This window comes from Coffea arabica, chromosome 3c (genome assembly GCF_036785885.1).
Source record: "Coffea arabica cultivar ET-39 chromosome 3c, Coffea Arabica ET-39 HiFi, whole genome shotgun sequence".
NCBI lineage: Eukaryota > Viridiplantae > Streptophyta > Magnoliopsida > Gentianales > Rubiaceae > Coffea > Coffea arabica.
This window is the reverse complement of record NC_092314.1, coordinates 35,783,924-35,797,602: the sequence shown is the minus strand read 5'-3', so window position 1 is coordinate 35,797,602 and position 13,679 is coordinate 35,783,924. Positions and strand designations below refer to the sequence as shown.

General features: G+C 31.3%; 1 pseudogene; it reads right to left on the bottom strand.

The window, feature by feature from the left end:
• Window positions 1-13,679, bottom strand: part of LOC113735863 (citrate-binding protein-like) — a 38,148-nt pseudogene that overhangs the window by 19,043 nt on the left and 5,426 nt on the right.

Genomic DNA, 13,679 nt, shown 5'->3' with positions numbered 1-13,679 from the left:
TTTTTAGCAAATTTGATTGTAAGTCAGGATTTTGGCAGGTAAAAATGCATAAAGAAAGTATAGAATGGACAGCTTTTACATGTCCTTTAGGACACTATGAATGGTTAGTAATGCCTTTTGGGTTAAAGAATGCACCAGCCATATTTCAAAGAAAAATGGATAATATTTTTAATAAATATAAAGATTTTGTCATAGTATATATAGATGATATATTAGTATTCTCAAGAAACAAAGAAGAACATGTAAGTCATCTAAAATTAGTTTTCTCAGAATTTATTAAACACGGAATAATAATCAGTAATAAAAAGGCACAATTTTTTAGAAAAAATATAGAATTTTTAGGAACAGAAATAGGACAAGGAAAAATAAAATTACAACCACATATTTGTAAAAAGGTTTTAGAATTTCCAGATAAGATAGAAGAAACAAAGAAACTTCAACAATTCTTAGGATTATTAAATTATGCAAGACCTTTTATCAAAAATTTAAATAACCTAGTAGCACCATTGTATAATAAAACCTCTTTAAAAGGACAAAAATTCTTTAATAAAGAAGACGTCAAATTAATACAAGAAATTAAACAAACAATAGGCAATTTACATGATCTAAAATTACCATTAGACACAGATTACTTGATAATAGAATGTGATGGCAGTAGTACCGGATGGGGAGCAGTTCTTTTTGCAAAACCAAACAAATATAGCGATAAAAACAATGAACAAATCTGTAGATACGCTAGTGGTAAATATAAGGAAAAAGGCAATAGAAGTAGTATAGATAATGAATTATTAGCAGTAAAATATAGTTTGGATAATTTTAGACTTTTTATAATCAACAAGTCTGAAATAACTATTAGAACAGACTGTGAAGCAATAAAAAAGTTTTTTGATAAACGTAATGAAAAAAGAAGTTCTACTAGAAGATGGTTAAATTTTGTAGATAGTATTATTGGTAATGGATATAAAGTAGTTTTCGAACACATTAAAGGTAAAGATAATAATTTAGCAGATTTTTTATCACGGCTTTTTAACAATTCTTCTGATCTCTTAGCAGATGGCATATAACTTCCAGAAAGTCAAAATTGGCCAGTGGGAACTTACAAAGTATCCTAAAGGTACAAGTCTACATTTCCATAGCCAAGAGGAAGGTAATTTAGAAGACATCCAGCAGGATATCTTAAATAACCTCTGGAATAGTAGAAATAGCACTGATAAAGTTAGAAATCTTAATATCTTAGCATTTTATTTTAGTAATCTTCCAAAACAAAGTTTTTCATATTACGTAGTAATTAAAGGAAAAACACCTGGAATCTATTCCAAATGGATTTCCGTTATAGAACAAATAAACCATTTCCATAATCCTTTATGGAAAGCATTTCATAGCATACATGAAGCATTAGAATTTGCTAGGCAAAATATAGGAACAACATTTTATGTAGATCCTAAAGCTAGCATGGATAGCATGAGGGTGCCAGTATATCAACATACAGATGCCCCTAGTAGCAGTAGAAATTATCAATATGCATTAGAAAAAGATAACACAAATAGGATAGAATTTTGTAGACATTGCAAAAGTATGGAGCAAGCTATTAGAAGTTTAAATTTAAAGTGTAGAAATTTTGAAGAAGAAGATTTTTCCCAAAAAGAAAAGATAAAATCTTTAACTGAACGACTCAAAGAAATGTATAAGATCTCAGGCTCACAAGGAGATACTATTCTCTCACAAATTTCTGAGATTGGGGAGCTCAAAGGAAGGCTGTCTCATACAGCATCTCAAATGGCCAGTTCTTCATCCAGCCCAATAAAACAGCCAATCTTTATAAAAGAAAAGCCCATTTCAGAAAGACCATTTGAATTTCTTAAGCCTAGAATATTCTTTAAACCATATCACCTACTTGGTTTCCTCCCTTTACATATCCAAGAAATTATTAGCCAAAAAGCCCAAGCCCAATATTATTCAAAATTAATGGCAGTCCAACAATACTTTTATGAAATAGCAAAAGACCCAATTAGGAATACAGCAGCCATTAGACTACATCCATCTTTCTTTATCGACCCAGAAAAACATTACCCAAATAATCCAGAAGCCTATGATCACCAGAAAATAAATAGCCATTGTATACATACACTCAGTAATTTTTTCCTCAGAGCCACTATTATATTATCAAAATATTCATTCCCAAAGATACTGAGAATAAATGGGGAAAGAGTTATTTTAACACCTCAATTTCTCATGGATACCGGATTTCTAGAAAAAATCATTGTTACAAATCCAGAGGATACTCATTGTCTTGGAACTCATCTTGGATATTTCATCAGAAAAATGTTAGACTATAGACAGTGGGCAACTGTACATATCAAAACAGCACCAGCAGAATGGACAGGACTTTTTGACATAGAACCAGCAATACATAGAATGATGATTACAGTTAGCAATATACCACCAGCAAGAAGGACAACAGAAGAATTAGAGAAAATCAGCAGCAGTCTTGTGGAATGTCCATTAGCATTAAAAAGAACAAATGCTAAATGCTAAAATGATCCAATTAGCCTACAGACATTTCATAGATCAATGGGAAAATGGAATTAGGTTAGTATATGAAAATAAAATACAAAAGATATATGTCCCATACAGGTTTAAGTTAGAAAAAGATTTCACTATAAGTACCAATTATCCAGAAGTCTTTGAAAAATATTTGGAAGGATATTATATGAGCACAGGAGCAAGGCATTTGGATATCGAAGCAGATGAAGAATACAATGATGATCATTATTGGGAAACAATGGGACCAGAAGAAATGAGCAACATCGAAAACATGATAGAAGGATAATTCTTCGGCCATCTTGTCTAAAGCTATAATAGAACGGTCATAAAGCTTTTATTAGTTATCAGGCCACATTGTATAGTTTGGCCAAATTTATTTAGAATCTATGTGTAGGTCGGTCATAAAGCTTTTATTAGTTGTCAGGTCGGTCATAAAGCTTTCAGCCACATTGAATAGTTAGGCAATACTGATTTGATGTTTTTACGGATTTCAGAAGGTCTAAAGTCCGTAAAGTTAACATGTCATGTCCACGGACTTTGAGTCAAAAATTTTAAGTCCGCACAGTTTGCACAAGAAGTCTATAAAGGCATACGTCCCAAACCAATGTTGGGTACGATGCACTTACATCCTGTAAATTAGATCATCCAATAAAATCTTCAATTTCATACGTTCTTTAGCAGTTTTTTCAGTCTTTAGCTCTCTCATATTGCTAGCATAAGACGAAAGAGAAATAAGAAAGTAGAGATTTAGGCAGCCAACCCTAGATTAGATCCAAACAACCGGAAACTCTGAAAAAGATACCTTGTTCTTAGGATTCTAAAAGACCAAAAGATGGTGTAGTACCCATTAAAGCCTTTCAGTTACAAAGCAGGCACCAGGGGAAGATCCGGTGAGGCAAAACTCCTAATCACAAGATTCCCATTTTCATAGCATCAGAAGGAAAATTTGGATTTAAAGCAAGGAAGGTAAAATCTCAGTTATCTTTCTTAAAGTATCTAGTAGTCATTATTTCTTAAATTCCAGTTAATCATCCTGATATTTTATATGAATTTTGAACCACCTTTTCAATTTACATCCACTCCAGAAAACGCATACAGATTAGCATTACAAACCCTCAGACAACCAGATACCTATTATTATTTTGATAAAATTTTAGAAGAAATTGAAACAACAGACCAGTGTTTAGCACATATACAAATAGAAGACGCTAGATTATCTAAAGTAGCACACCATCATCCCGCATCATTTCTAAAAAATTTAAGACAAGCAAAAGCAGATTTACTTTGGCATAGATACTCTGAATTAAAATTAATAGAAAGACAAAAATTAGAAGAACAAGAAAAATACAAAAATAAAAAGATTTTCTGTAACAAGATCTGTGGTATATCGGACTAAGCATGATTGAGAGGAAGAAGCTCTGCTTCACTGCACACTCTCTCCTCTGCTCCACGTACCAAAGGTCCGCAATTTGGAACCCGTTCCTGTAAAAAGTTGGTATCAGAGCTTGCCTTCTTGGTAAGCCTGATCCAAAAACCATTTTAATAATAGATAAAAAATTAGAATATTTAGACTTAGAAATTAAAAATAGATCTAGAAACATAATAACTTTTGATAATCATAAGCATATTTGTTATTTTCAGAACACCTATAAACATATTTTACATAGCAAAGAAGATAAAAACTATAATAGCCTTATTGATCTAGTAATATCTTTAAGAGAGTCTTTAGAAAAACATAAAGAAAATAATTCTCGGATAATAGAAAATTTATTAGAATCAATAAAAAATAAAAATAAAGTAATAAAGACGTTAGTAGAAAATCAGGATTACTTAAAGGAACAAAATAATAAAATAATAAAAAGAATAAAATATTTAGAAGAACTAAAACAATTAAAAATAGAGCATAAAATTAATACAGAAAAAATAACTAAAGAAGTATTAGAAGAGATAAGACATAAATCTATAGAATTAAAACAATCTTATAATCAAGTAGAAGTACTATTACATAAAATAGAAAAAATCATTTTAAGTTAATATATGAGTAGTAATAGTAATAAGCCACTTCCCTCACATTATGTCTTTTATCCAGATTATCTAAAAACATTAGAAGAATTAAAATATTATCATCAAGACTCGTTGGGACTAACAGATTATTCAGGAGCTAGTGCATCAGATAAAATATATCCTAAACAAAATAACTCTATAATAGCATTATTAATATCCTTACATAAAAAAGTAGATACAATAACAGAAAAGGTCAGAGTCCTACAAATAGATAAGTTTGAAAAAGATTTGGAAGAAATAACGGACCAATTTAAAAGATTACCTGTAACAAAGAAAGAAAGTAAACCACATCTTAGTAATATATTTTCAGTAAATCCTAAACCACAAAAATTTTAAAAGATGGCTAGTAGAACATCATTTTCAGGACCTAGTAGAACAGTCAACGAAAACACACAAGTAGGAACTAGTGTATTAAATATAGGGAGACAATTAAGGAGAAGTAGGAGCATGCATTTAGAAGAAGCAATAGACGTATATAGAGATTTAGAAATATACAGGAATAATGAAATAAGTTTATTAAACCCAAGAACCTTGACTATTTTTATATATTATACTATCTTTTGGTACCATTGGATTATTTTCTTCTATAAATTTACTAATCTCCCATTCTTCTCCTGCCAAGTTTTCTGAACTTACTTCTATTGGTTTTATTAATTTTATTCCTTTACTTGCCATAGCCTCTACTATTGGCTTTATTTCTACCTTATATCTGGTTTTACTACTATTTGTTAATCTTCCTATAAATCCGATACTTATTGTTAAATTATTTCCTTGAAAATTTTCATATCGTTTAGTTTGTATTCCTATTTCTAAATTTTTTATATCTTCTAAGGTTATCATAAAGTCTGGGCTGCAATAAAATATTCCTCCATTCTGATTCATATCTACTTCTATACTGGCTATTAATGCATCTTCTACTTTTTTATGTCTCTTGTCTAATTAGCAGTATTAGATGTACATAACGGGTTGTGTGTGTGTCCATACACACACACACAAATTTTACAGGAACGGGTTCCAAATTGCGGACCTTTGGTACGTGGAGCAGAGGAGAGAGTGTGCAGTGAAGCAGAGCTTCTTCCTCTCAATCATGCTTAGTCCGATATACCACAGATCTTGTTACAGAAAATCTTTTTATTTTTGTATTTTTCTTGTTCTTCTAATTTTTGTCTTTCTATTAATTTTAATTCAGAGTATCTATGCCAAAGTAAATCTACTTTTGCTTGTCTTAAATTTTTTAGAAATGATGCGGGATGATGGTGTGCTACTTTAGATAATCTAGCGTCTTCTATTTGTATATGTGCTAAACACTGGTCTGTTGTTTCAATTTCTTCTAAAATTTTATCAAAATAATAATAGGTATCTGGTTGTCTGAGGGTTTGTAATGCTAATCTGTATGCGTTTTCTGGAGTTGATGTAAATTGAAAAGGCGGTTCAAAATTCATATAAAATATCAGGATGATTAACTGGAATTTAAGAAATAATGACTACTAGATACTTTAAGAAAGATAACTGAGATTTTACCTTCCTTGCTTTAAATCCAAATTTTCCTTCTGATGTTATGAAAATGGGAATCTTGTGATTAGGAGTTTTGCCTCACCGGATCTTCCCCTGGTGTCTGCTTTGTAACTGAAAGGTTTTAATGGGTACTACACCGTCTTTTGGTCTTTTAGAATCCTAAGAACAAGGTATCTTTTTCAGAGTTTCCGGTTGTTTGGATCTAATCTAGGGTTCGCTGCCTAAATCTCTACTTTCTTATTTCTCTTTCGTCTTATGCTAGCAATATGAGAGAGCTAAAGACTGAAAAAACTGCTAAAGAACGTATGAAATTGAAGATTTTATTGGATGCTCTAATTTACAGGATGTAAGTGCATCGTACCCAACATTGGTTTGGGACGTATGCCTTTATAGACTTCTTGTGCAAACTGTGCGGACTTAAAATTTTTGACTCAAAGTCCGTGGACATGACATGTTAACTTTACGGACTTTAGACCTTCTGAAATCCGTAAAAACATCAAATCAGTATTGCCTAACTATTCAATGTGGCTGAAAGCTTTATGACCGACCTGACAACTAATAAAAGCTTTATGACCGACCTATACATAGATTCTAAATAAATTTGGCCAAACTATACAATGTGGCCTGATAACTAATAAAAGCTTTATGACCGTTCTATTATAGCTTTAGACAAGATGGCCGAAGAATTATCCTTCTATCAAGTTTTCGATGTTGCTCATTTCTTCTGGTCCCATTGTTTACCAATAATGATCATCATTGTATTCTTCATCTGCTTCGATATCCAAATGCCTTGCTCCTGTGCTCATATAACATCCTTCCAAATATTTTTCAAAGACTTCTGGATAATTGGTACTTATAGTGAAATCTTTTTCTAACTTAAACCTGTATGGGACATATATCTTTTGTATTTTATTTTCATATACTAACCTAATTCCATTTTCCCATTGATCTATGAAATGTCTGTAGGCTAATTGGATCATTTTAGCATTTATCATTTGTTCTTTTAATGCTAATGGACATTCCACAAGACTGCTGCTGATTTTCTCTAATTCTTCTGTTGTCCTTCTTGTTGGTGGTATATTGCTAACTGTAATCATCATTCTATGTATTGCTGGTTCTATGTCAAAAAGTCCTGTCCATTCTACTGGTGCTGTTTTGATATGTACAGTTGCCCACTGTCCATAGTCTAACATTTTTCTGATGAAATATCCAAGATGAGTTCCAAGACAATGAGTATCCTCTGGATTTGTAACAATGATTTTTTCTAGAAATCCGGTATCCATGAGAAATTGAGGTGTTAAAATAACTCTTTCCCCATTTATTCTCAGTATCTTTGGGGATGAATATTTTGATAATATAATAGTGGCTCTGAGGAAAAAATTACTGCTAATTAGACAAGAAAATGTGCCTTTAGAACATTATTTGGCAAGAAGAATAAGAATTTTAGAAAATAAGGTTGACCAATTAGAACAAAAGATAGAAAAATTAAACAAAGAAAAAACAGTAGAAAGAGAAATATCTATAGAAAACATAGATTTAGAAATCTTTCCAGAAATAGAAGAAATAAAACATAATTATGATCTAGAATTATTACAAGCAGGAACATCAAATATAACATCCATAGAAGTAAAAACTCGAATAAAAATAGGAGATTTTGAAACACAATTATTAGCAGTAATAGACACAATTATAAAGGGAGGAAACCAAGTAGGTGATATGGTTTAAAGAATATTCTGGGCTTAAGAAATTCAAATGGTCTTTCTGAAATGGGCTTTTCTTTTATAAATATTGGCTGTTTTATTGGGCCGGATGAAGAACTGGCCATTTGAGATGCTGTATGAGACAACCTTCGATTGTTTCTTTTTTAGTATTTTCTACTAAAACATATTCTTGTGCAAGCTTTTCTAAACAGTATTTGCATCCTTCTATATAACATAGCTGACATTGAAACCTTAATTCTATTGACGGATATTTATTACAGTTATAACATGCTTTACTCTAATTTCCTTTCCTATGTTCCCATTTATGGATACATTCTACATCAACTAATTCTAAGTCTTCCAATACTTTAAAGTTTTCTTTCATTTCTTCTAAATATATATTATCCATGATAGTTCTGTTTTCTGATTTTTCCAAAATTTCATCTATAAAACTTGTGTCTTCTTGTTCTATAAAATCTGTTAAATTTAAGTCTTCAGATACTATACTATAAATACTTTCTGTCTCTAGTATATTATCATCTATTTCTATTAAATCTTCCGAAAATAATTCTATTAAGTGAGCTTCCCTATTAAAAGAGTTATGTTTTTGTGGACAATTTGTTGCTAAATGATTTGGTTGTTTACAAATAAAACAAGATAATCTATTTCCATAAGTTCTTTCTGGTCTATATCTTCTAACATGATGTTCTTTTTTGAGAAATGGTTTTCTAGCTTTGCTTTTCCTAAGATAATATTGTTTTCTAGGGTATCTTTTATAATTTTTATAAGGCTTTCTATATTTTCTTTTTTCTTTATCTTTTTCTCCATATTTTCGTGGTGTGTATATTTCTGAGCAAAAACTATATTCTCCTTTTAATTGTCTTTGTATTTTTATAAAAGTACATTCTTCTACTAGTCTATTGATTATAAATCTTACTGCCGTACTCACATTTTTTAATGTTGGTTCCATGGGCGTTGCTTTGTATAAGGTATATATTTTCTTTCCTAAGTCGTCTGGTAATTTTGCAAATAATTTTTCTATAATTCCTTCATCATAAAAACATCCTGCCAAACAACTATAATATAAAAAGTCTTGTAAAAAAGGTTTAATATATTTCCAGTTTCTAATTGATAATTGTTCTAGTTTTCTTACCGATTCTATCTGTGTCATTACTCCTCCTCTATTTGGACTTGTTGCTAATAGAATTTCTTCTACTCGATTAACAAAATTCATTGGATTGACCCCATGTGCCTGATCTTGTTGTAACCTATCTGGAAATTTTTGTTTAAATGCTTCCCATGCTGCTCTTGCTACTCCTCCTAAAAATGTTTCTAAATATGTATACATCTCTATTACGTTATGATCGAAACCTTTTTGTATATAGTTTCTTACTACTCTAGCTTTCCAGCTTCCTATTACATCTTCTATCACTTGTGGATCGTAAGATGTTAACATTAAAGTTTTTCCTTCATCTACTGAATGCTCTTTTATTTCTAATTCTAATGGTCTTCTTTTTCCCCTAGAACTATATTTTTCCTCTGGTTCTCTATATTCATTATAGACTATTCTGGGTGGTTGTCCTGGTTCATATGTTCTAACATTTCCTGTGTGACTAGGATCCGTCTGCATACCTGTTGGTCTGTTACTGCTTTCACCACTTTGTTGTTGTTGGTCCATTAATTCTCTATATGATATTATGCTAGCTACTTCTAAATTATCTTCAGAATTTTCTTCTTCTATTTTAACTCTAATATTTCCTATATTATCATAGTATAATACTTCGTTTAATGCTATTTGTCCATTTGCTTCTAATTTTCTTCCTAAATCAAATAGTTGTCTAAAGCTCTGATATATAGCTTTAGCATAGTTTGGCATAGTTCTCTAAATCTTTTTATATAGCTCCACATATACACGTGCACACATATATCATATATACACACACACACATACACACACAGATATATATGTGTGTGTGTGTGTATGTATGTATGTTGTGAAGACCCCATCTCCCCTAGGACGTACTTAAAGGTTTGGCGGATCACCTGCCCAACTCTCGTCAGGACTCACGACATTCACTATAATAAATTTTCAAAATAACCATTCAAGCCTCTAAATTAACATCAGGGTTCTACAATTCAATCAATAATTCAAGTTTAATTACAACTCAAAAGTGAAACGTAAAATACACCATCGAAGATCAAAAGTACAATCTGTCTACCAAAAGTACATGTACAAGAGGATCAGTACACTAGTTCAAGTTTATCCGCTCTGAATCTCCACTCCTGCAAGGAAAACAAATCTAGGGGAGGTAAGCTATTGCCTAGTGAGATTCCCCAAACAAACATCCAAGCAAAACACTAGTCAAAGCACAAAATATTGCATTTAAATCTCTACTTTCTTATTTCTCTTTCGTCTTATGCTAGCAATATGAGAGAGCTAAAGACTGAAAAAACTGCTAAAGAACGTATGAAATTGAAGATTTTATTGGATGATCTAATTTACAGGATGTAAGTGCATCGTACCCAACATTGGTTTGGGACGTATGCCTTTATAGACTTCTAGTGCAAACTGTGCGGACTTAAAATTTTTGACTCAAAGTCCGTGGACATGACATGTTAACTTTACGGATTTTAGACCTTCTGAAATCCGTAAAAACATCAAATCAGTATTGCCTAACTATTCAATGTGGCTGAAAGCTTTATGACCGACCTGACAACTAATAAAAGATTTATGACCGACCTATACATAGATTCTAAATAAATTTGGCCAAACTATACAATGTGGCCTGATAACTAATAAAAGCTTTATGACCGTTCTATTATAGATTTAGACAAGATGGCCGAAGAATTATCCTTCTATCATGTTTTCGATGTTGCTCATTTCTTCTGGTCCCATTGTTTACCAATAATGATCATCATTGTATTCTTCATCTGCTTCGATATCCAAATGCCTTGCTCCTGTGCTCATATAACATCCTTCCAAATATTTTTCAAAGACTTCTGGATAATTGGTACTTATAGTGAAATCTTTTTCTAACTTAAACCTGTATGGGACATATATCTTTTGTATTTTATTTTCATATACTAACCTAATTCCATTTTCCCATTGATCTATGAAATGTCTGTAGGCTAATTGGATCATTTTAGCATTTATCATTTGTTCTTTTAATGCTAATGGACATTCCACAAGACTGCTGCTGATTTTCTCTAATTCTTCTGTTGTCCTTCTTGCTGGTGGTATATTGCTAACTGTAATCATCATTCTATGTATTGCTGGTTCTATGTCAAAAAGTCCTGTCCATTCTGCTGGTGCTGTTTTGATATGTACAGTTGCCCACTGTCCATAGTCTAACATTTTTCTGATGAAATATCCAAGATGAGTTCCAAGACAATGAGTATCCTCTAGATTTGTAACAATGATTTTTTCTAGAAATCCGGTATCCATGAGAAATTGAGGTGTTAAAATAACTCTTTTCCCATTTATTCTCAGTATCTTTGGGGATGAATATTTTGATAATATAATAGTGGTTCTGAGGAAAAAATTACTGAGTGTATGTATACAATGGCTATTTATTTTCTGGTGATCACAGGCTTCTGGATTATTTGGGCAATGTTTTTCTGGGTCGATAAAGAAAGATGGATGTAGTCTAATGGCTGCTGTATTCCTAATTGGGTCTTTTGCTATTTCATAAAAGTATTGTTGGACTGCCATTAATTTTGAATAATATTGGGCTTGGGCTTTTTGGCTAATAATTTCTTGGATATGTAAAGGGAGGAAACCAAGTAGGTGATATGGTTTAAAGAATATTCTGGGTTTAAGAAATTCAAATGGTCTTTCTGAAATGGGCTTTTCTTTTATAAAGATTGGCTGTTTTATTGGGCCGGATGAAGAACTGGCCATTTGAGATGCTGTATGAGACAGCCTTCCTTTGAGCTCTCCAATCTCAGAAATTTGTGAGAGAATAGTATCTCCTTGTGAGCCTGAGATCTTATACATTTCTTTGAGTTGTTCAGTTAAAGATTTTATCTTTTCTTTTTGGGAAAAATCTTCTTCTTCAAAATTTCTACACTTTAAATTTAAACTTCTAATAGCTTGCTCCATACTTTTGCAATGTCTACAAAATTCTATCCTATTTGTGTTATCTTTTTCTAATGCAAATTGATAATTTCTACTGCTACTAGGGGCATCTGTATGTTGATATACTGGCACCCTCATGCTATCCATGCTAGCTTTAGGATCTACATAAAATGTTGTTCCTATATTTTGCCTAGCAAATTCTAATGCTTCATGTATGCTATGAAATGCTTTCCATAAAGGATTATGGAAATGGTTTATTTGTTCTATAACGGAAATCCATTTGGAATAGATTCCAGGTGTTTTTCCTTTAATTACTACGTAATATGAAAAACTTTGTTTTGGAAGATTACTAAAATAAAATGCTAAAATATTAAGATTTCTAACTTTATCAGTGCTATTTCTACTATTCCAGAGGTTATTTAAGATATCCTGCTGGATGTCTTCTAAATTACCTTCCTCTTGGCTATGGAAATGTAGACTTGTACCTTTAGGGTACTTTGTAAGTTCCCACTGGCCAATTTTGACTTTCTGGAAGTTATATGCCATCTGCTAAGAGATCAGAAGAATTGTTAAAAAGCCGTGATAAAAAATCTGCTAAATTATTATCTTTACCTTTAATGTGTTCGAAAACTACTTTATATCCATTACCAATAATACTATCTACAAAATTTAACCATCTTCTAGTAGAACTTCTTTTTTCATTATGTTTATCAAAAACTTTTGTATTGCTTCACAGTCTGTTCTAATAGTTATTTCAGACTTGTTGATTATAAAAAGTCTAAAATTATCCAAACTATATTTTACTGCTAATAATTCATTATCTATACTACTTCTATTGCCTTTTTCCTTATATTTACCACTAGCGTATCTACAGATTTGTTCATTGTTTTTATCGCTATATTTGTTTGGTTTTGCAAAAAGAACTGCTCCCCATCCGGTACTACTGCCATCACATTCTATTATCAAGTAATCTGTGTCTAATGGTAATTTTAGATCATGTAAATTGCCTATTGTTTGTTTAATTTCTTGTATTAATTTGACGTCTTCTTTATTAAAGAATTTTTGTCCTTTTAAAGAGGTTTTATTATACAATGGTGCTACTAGGTTATTTAAATTTTTAATAAAAGGTCTTGCATAATTTAATAATCCTAAGAATTGTTGAAGTTTCTTTGTTTCTTCTATCTTATCTGGAAATTCTAAAACCTTTTTACAAATATGTGGTTGTAATTTTATTTTTCCTTGTCCTATTTCTGTTCCTAAAAATTCTATATTTTTTCTAAAAAATTGTGCCTTTTTATTACTGATTATTATTCCGTGTTTAATAAATTCTGAGAAAACTAATTTTAGATGACTTACATGTTCTTCTTTGTTTCTTGAGAATACTAATATATGACCGACCTGATATATTTGGAACAGTTATTTAGGTCTAATATTTCCGCAATAGAATCCAATATAGATATATTTTTAGCAAATTTGATTGTAAGTCAGGATTTTGGCATGTAAAAATGCATAAAGAAAGTATATAATGGACAGCTTTTACATGTCCTTTAGGACACTATGAATGGTTAGTAATGCCTTTTGGGTTAAAGAAGGAGAGGAGAGATCAACTTGAGAATACTAACCATTGAAAGACATTACTAACCATTAGTCAGGACCATCCTATTACTAACCATTCCTGAAAGGCTTATTGAATTTAATATACCTGCTGGTCTTTTAAAAGGTATCAAATGATTACAGTTATTTAGGTCTGATTCTAAAAGACCAAAAGACGGTGTAGT